Raw genomic sequence first — 7,139 nt, forward strand, 5'->3', positions numbered from 1 at the left:
GGATTCTGGGTTTTGATCCTTTCTGCAATCTGCTTCCTTTTTATGGGGTAGTTCATCTTATTGACATTCACAGTTATGATTACTACCTTTGAATTTCTCTCCACCCTGTTCTTCCTCCTGTTTGTCCTCTCTCTCCTTTCACCTTTTCCCACCTCACCAGTGTTTTGCTTCTGTCTACCACTTTCCCTCATCTGCCCTCCCTTCTGTCAGTCCCCACCGCCCATCTACCTTTACTTAATCTCCTTCCTTCTTACTTCCCTGTCAGGTAAGATAGATTTCTATATTCATCTTTCTATGGTTAGATTCTTTTTTTGCTGTTTTTTGCTCATCTTTTTTTTTGGCCTCTTTTCTTTCTTTTAAATTTGATCTCTACTCCTAGAGTGGAAGGGATTCTGTCTCAGGCTTCTTCTGCCAGTGGCTGCAGGCCCTAACTGTTTACTTGGTTCTGTGCTGATGTTACCCTGAAGCCCACGGGACCCTCGTTTCTTGAGCTGTATTGAGGGGGTGGGGTGGGAAATGGCTGCCAGTATTAAAGGCTCTGGGGGTCTGGCAGTACCTGGTGCTGATCTGAGGTCCTAGTAGTGGTATCTGGCATGTTCTGAGACCAGGTGGGGTTTTTCAGTGTTTCCCTGGGGCTACACTGAAGCATGTGGAGGTCTGACCCATGGAAAACGCCTGTTTGCCCTGGGCTGTGCTGAAGCACACGGAGGTCCAGCTGCTGGAGGATGTCTGTCTGCCTGAGGCCACATTTAATATAAATAAGATGAGTCTTCTTGACTCCAGACCCAGTATTTTATGCTCTGCACCACCTAGCTGCACCTTGCAAATGACAGGAATTTGATTACTTTAAAATAGGCATTGTGTGCACCATAAAACTCCATTTTAAATACAGGTCTTTCAGTGAAGATACGTGATAAAGTCCTTAAGTACCTTGCTGCCTTTCTCTGTAGGTTCTTAAATGCTATGGGGATCAGAATTTGACACCCTACTTCAGACATGGTCTAGTCAGGGTACAGTAAGGAATTCTATACTATTATCCCTGAAAGTATCCTCTAAATGCAGTCCAAGATTATACTTGCTGGATTTTTTATGCCAGATCAACAATAATTTACTAATTATTACTGTATTAGGCTCCGTGCAAGGGATTAGGAATAAAAAGAATAATAATATATAAAAGCAATCAATATAAGGTAACTACAGGAATAGTCAATACATGACAGATCACATGTAAATCTCAGTCACACTTTTGTACCAGTGCTCTCGGTATCAGTGAGAAAGAGGGGGAAGAAACATAGAAACTTGGAAAAGAGATACATGAGTGAGGAAAATCCATGCACCCAGTATAACTCACGCTTCTGAAATAAGTGCAGGTCTTGATGTCAGTGGTCCACTCAGAAGCATCTGTGTTCCACAAAGTCACTTCATTGCTAACTACCGTTCATTTACTTCTTACGGCTCTTGTACTGGGCATATAATTTTCGCTTCTACTCTCAAACTGATGAACCAGTGACAAGCTCTGTTAACTCACAATCACCTTTATAAAGGGGTGTTGAAAAAGTGTTAAGCTGTGTTATTGGCTAGCATTTCCATTTAACCAGTAAACTTCATAGCTCATCAAACTGGTTCATTCTGGTCAATTCAGGTGAACTCAGCTCTTCATTCACAGGATTCTGTATCATCCAATTACCTGTAGCCATTCTATCTAACAGAAAATCTGCCTCTGTATTCCTTGTGTCTTATTTCCTATTTCAACTAGAAAAGATAGTGGAGATCAGCAGTCACCTCTGAGAGCCCTCACCTCTGTCAAAATGTAGATAGACCTAAAGAGAGGTGACTAAAATGTCAGTAGACTTCAGCTTTTCTGTAATGAAAATCAGCCTTCATCCAAACAATTGGAAACTAGTAGCTGAAGCCTTCTCAGCTGATTCTACTCCAGCTGGTTTCTTTATGCAGCTCCATTAGTGCTGCCTTTTCTATCAAGTGTTGAGTTTTTCTCCTTGCTTGTCATGTTCTTCAACATTTGCTAGGTGCTCTACTACATTCAGTGGCTGAAAGTAAAAATTCAAAAACTCCTTTTTTTTTGTTAGTTATGAAACCAACTGTCATATTTAATCACCCCGTAGTCTCCAGACAGGTATTTGATCTATTCTTATGTAAGTGTTAATGACTTAAGCCTTAAAAGTAGACACAAGCAAATGAGTTGAGGGACCACAATGCCCTGCAGCCTGAGCAATTTTCCAGACTTCAAATCAGTCTTGTTACTATTCTCTGTCTCTGACCATGTTTTTTCCCCCCAAATTTCCATTTATCAGAATTTAGTACACAAAAGTGTTTTTTTCTTTAACCTTTTAACAACCAAAGTATTCACCCATTAAAGTGGAATCACCTTATATAATTTACAACATGATGATAGTGGTTTTTTATGCCAAAAAGTCATTTTCTGCCACCTTTGGGTGCCCCAAACTATTTCCATCTTGCTTGAAAATTGTGTTTCTTTACATTTGGATTTTGAAGTCTCCCATCACTACTATGCCAGGCCTTTGTAGCAAGTTTGCAATCTATTTCCTGAAGTCTTCTTCTCTTTTCTGCCTAGGCACTCTGTACTATATTTTGAGGATAAAATATTATTTTCCTCCAACAATTGACATTTACCCAAATACTCTGCACTATGCTTTCTCCTTCTTATTCCTGGAATTCTGCACGTGATTATAGCTATGTAATATACAATGGTACCATAATAGTGAAGTTAATTCAAAAAGCATTTATTAAAAACCTGCTGTGTTACAGGCACTATACTAAGGTTTGGGAATACCCAGAAAGGCAAAACAAATACACAACAAAAAACAGCCCCTGATATCAAGAATGTCACCTGTTTTATTTGAATAAGTTATACTCAGCCAAGACCATATTCAAGTCATTGTTTTTATTCCACCAAGACACAGTATTGCCAATTAAGTCAAATTCCCCTCCTTCTCTTAGGACCTCTAGGTTTTCTTATTTATTGCCTTAATTTTGGGCATTGTATATAGACATTAGAGTGTCAAATGAGAAAATATTTTGAAGTACTTAGCATAATGTTTGGCACATAGTAGGTACTCAATAATTGTTAATTCTCTTTCCCCTCATTCTTTGTCTCCTCTATCTAGGTTATACTTAATAACTCCTTCCTGGACTTTTGTTTCCAGGTTTCTAGAGAACTTCTAGATGTCTCAAATGTTATTTTTCTTTTTTCATTGTAGGTAAATTCTATAGTACTTAAAATGATGGATACACCTAACGTAGTCATTTTTCTTCCTTACACACACACGCGTGCACACACACACACACACACACACACACACACACACACACCCTCTTGGTTACATTTGTAAGATAGCAAGTTATCTATCTGTCTGTCTGTCTGTCTGTCTATCTATCTATCTATCTATCTATCTATCTATCTATCTATCTATCTATCTATCTATCTGTGTCAGGCTTCGTCTGGTTTACTCCAACTCTGGGCAGGCATCTGCTATCACTTTATTTGTACTGTGGTCCAAAAGTCTAACATCCATTCTTAAATGTTATGTTCTTAGCCAGCAGTTAACTTTCTAAATCACCTTTCTTGTATGTATCCCTTGCTTTCAACGAATAATAGTGAAGACAACATAATCCACGGTCCTATGACCTTCAGTTTTTTGCTCAAGAAATTAAAATAATAATTTGTAATTTGTAACAGTAATTGTAATAATTTTTTTAGCTTCCTCTGATATGATTGTTTGTACCTGTATGAATTATAAGAAGTGAGTCATAACTATGTGTATTGATAGATATCCCAAACGTTTTTTACTATGTCTCAGACAAGTATCCTGGGAAAACATACTTTCTAATGTTAATAAGTCAAAAATATCTTTCTCATCAGACTTGAACAGTGAATAACAAAACCTTAATTGTCTTTGCTTTTTTTTCTGAAAATTATTGAATGAACTGTCTCCTGATATCTATGTGTCTCTACTTTGTCATTCCCTAGAAGACAAACCACTACTTCATCCTTGGAGCACCTGGACAACTCCTCTTCATTCAGTTTACTGTGAGGTTGACCACATATCAAAATAAAAAAAAAATTATTCCCAGTGAATATCTGACATCATTGACTATTTTTTCAGCATTATCCAACAACTGACTCATTTAATTCATACCTATAAAATCCTTAACATTGACATATGATAGAAATAGTATTGACTCTATGATGATACCAAATATTCAGGCTGTATGATAAGCTTAGGAAAAAAAACCAAAATAACTATAGATTTGAAATTAATGTTTAGATGAGGGTTCAGTTCTTAGGTGGAACATTTACTGTCTTTGTGATCATGGGCAAGTCATGTTATGTTTCTCCATTTTCAAAACATGCATAGCATCTGTACTACCCAACTTACACAGTGTTGTGAGGAAAGAGGTGCATAGCTCTTAAATCATTATAGGAATGTTACTTCTAAAAACATTTGAACATTAACTTGTTGTGGCTTGAAATTCCCATAGTTAGACAATTAGAACAAAATTGCAGTATTCAAAATACCTTAGTAAAATAATGTGCCAATAGGATTATATTAAGTGTTCTGAGACAAGTTATCTTTAATTGTAAGAAACTAGATGATGCAGTGGCTAAAGGGTTGTACTTGGCATCCGGAATACCTGAATTCAAACAGTTCCTTCAAACATTAGCCATGTGACCTTTGGCTAGTCACTTAACCTCTGAGACACAATTACCTCATCTGTAAAATCTGAATAATTATAGCAACTATTCACAGAGTTGTTGTGAGGATCAAATAAGATAACACGTAAATCACTGTGCAGCCTTACAGAACAAAATAAATGTTAGCAAATTTTATTCTTTTGTCCCTTGGTATCTTCAAAATTTTCTGTTCTTTTACATTAGTTACTGCAATCTCGTGTTACTCAAACAACCAATAAGCATTTATTAAATGACTAGTATATGCTAGGAATTGCACTAAGAACTGGGGATACAAAGAGAGATAAAAGACAGTCTTTCTCCCCAAGGTTATCACAATTTAATGGGGGAAATGACATAAAAAGAAGCTGAACATTACGGAACAAATGTTGGCACCCAGCATAGGGGCATGATGAAGTCCAGAGGAGTATTGCCTGTTGGGAAATAGATGACTGATCTAGGCACCCTCTGTAAATGGAGAATTGGGAGGAACTTTCCATTATACACTCTCTTGAATTTGGCTATGGTTTCTTGATAGGAAATATCTTTCTTTCTGGGTGATCATAATATATTTTCCTTAACCTGGAAGCTCTTGAATTTAGTTATCATATATCAAGGTGATAGGACTTTCTGTCACTAGTTGACTGGTATAATGTTGTGATTTTTTTTTTGCCTACTTTTATGATTTCTTAAAATATGCTCTTTGGTTCATTGTTGCTATATTTCAAGGAGTTTAGTTTTTATTTAGTTAAATTTTACTTCATTTTTTCAGATCCACATTCTCTCTCTCCCATTTCCCCCACCTTCATTTGAGAAAGCAAGAAAAATAGACCCCAAGGGCCAGTTCTGCCGCTCCTACTTCCCCTGACAGTGTCATGCACCCCACTATTTCCAAGATGGCAATTTCTCAATTCCTACAACAGTTAGAAGTGGGAGGACTCAGACTTCCCTCTTCTGTATCAGATGTGCCTTGGAGAAAATCTCTATATTCAGATGATCAAAGAAAAGGATGGAAAAGAATGCAAAATTTGTTCCAGCCTATTCAGAGTGTTACACTGATGCCCCAGTGTTCACATGTGTTTTGAGAAGACTGAAATGTACCAAACTTGAAGCAAGCTAAAATGTTAGACTTGCCTTTTGGACCTAGAATATGGCTTACCTATTCAGGTCCCTGATGCAAGACTGTCCTTTAAGGATGACATGCCTACAAAATAGTATACCCGGAATAATGAGCAAGAGATTTCTAACTCTGATGAAAACTTAGCTGGTTGGTGTTCTTGGGAAGGCTACCATCAACAGTAATATGCTGTTTAAATTGACTCAATCCACCTCATAGTTCAAACAGAATTGTCCTCAAATTCATTCCTTCTGGGCAAAAGGAGAATATAAAAGAAAAGAAGAGTAACCATACAGACATGAGAAGCCTACAGATCCTGATGATGCTTTTGCTGATCAGAACATACAATATTCTGGTATTATGGCATTAATAATCCCATTGCAGATAAGCTTTCTAAAATAGGTTTCAACAATGCCTCATCTGGACCCACTAGATGATAAGACTATTACTACACTATATGTTAGTTGGCTTTGAAGATACAATCAAGGAGACTGATTTTAGAAATCCCTTTTACCAGTTTGGTGAGATCTGAATGACAACAATTGTACAGAGGCAGCAGTGTGCTTTCATTCAGTTTGCTACTAGGCAAGCTGCAGAGATGAATACCCAGAAGTCCTTCAAAAACTGATTGTAAATGGGTGCGGCCTTAATGTGAACTGAGGAAGGTCCCAGTCAGCAAAAGGAAAGCAAATGAAAGATGAAGGAACCACAGACTCTGGAATTAAGATGAAGTCTGTCACAGGACTTTGGGAGCTTCTCTTCCTCCTCCAGTAGCTGAAGAAGAAACCTCTGCCAATTATTTTAATTTCTTTCCCAGAGGTACCCGATTTAACCCAGATTTTAATATTGCCTTGCTTCCTCCTCCCGGGATTTCATATCCATGCCCGATAAGTCTTGGACCATACATGTTCCACCCATTGGGACCCCCACGTCCCTTCTGGGGAGCTCCAGGACCTATCTACTATCCTTTTCATGATCCCCAGAGGATGGGGGCTCATGCAGCAAAGCACAGCAGTCTCTAACTTCCTGCTACTGTGGTTGTGCTCTGAGGAGGAAAGGTGCTTTAAAAATGTGATGAATAAATTTGGAGTAAATATTTTGTTTTCCTTTGTAAATACCCGTGATAGCAACTAGTGTGCTGAGATATGGGCCAACAGAGAGCTGGGGCTGAGTTCCTGAGTACAGGGCAGGTGAAGGAGCCCTGTTAAACTGATATTATCAAATCTGGTCACTAAGTGTAACAATGTCCTTCCCTTCTTAACTATACAGGAAAAAAGAGGGCCAGGGTGAATTTGGAGCTTCTGGGAACCT

The 7,139-nt window shown here is 38.0% G+C and overlaps 1 pseudogene; it reads left to right on the forward strand.

The window, feature by feature from the left end:
- The window catches only part of LOC114027918, a 124,294-nt pseudogene extending 117,444 nt beyond the window's left edge, over positions 1 to 6,850 (forward strand).
- The last annotated feature ends 289 nt before the right edge of the window (positions 6,851 to 7,139 follow it).

This window comes from Vombatus ursinus, unplaced genomic scaffold, assembly GCF_900497805.2.
Source record: "Vombatus ursinus unplaced genomic scaffold, bare-nosed wombat genome assembly UNPS02014864.1, whole genome shotgun sequence".
Lineage (NCBI taxonomy): Eukaryota > Metazoa > Chordata > Mammalia > Diprotodontia > Vombatidae > Vombatus > Vombatus ursinus.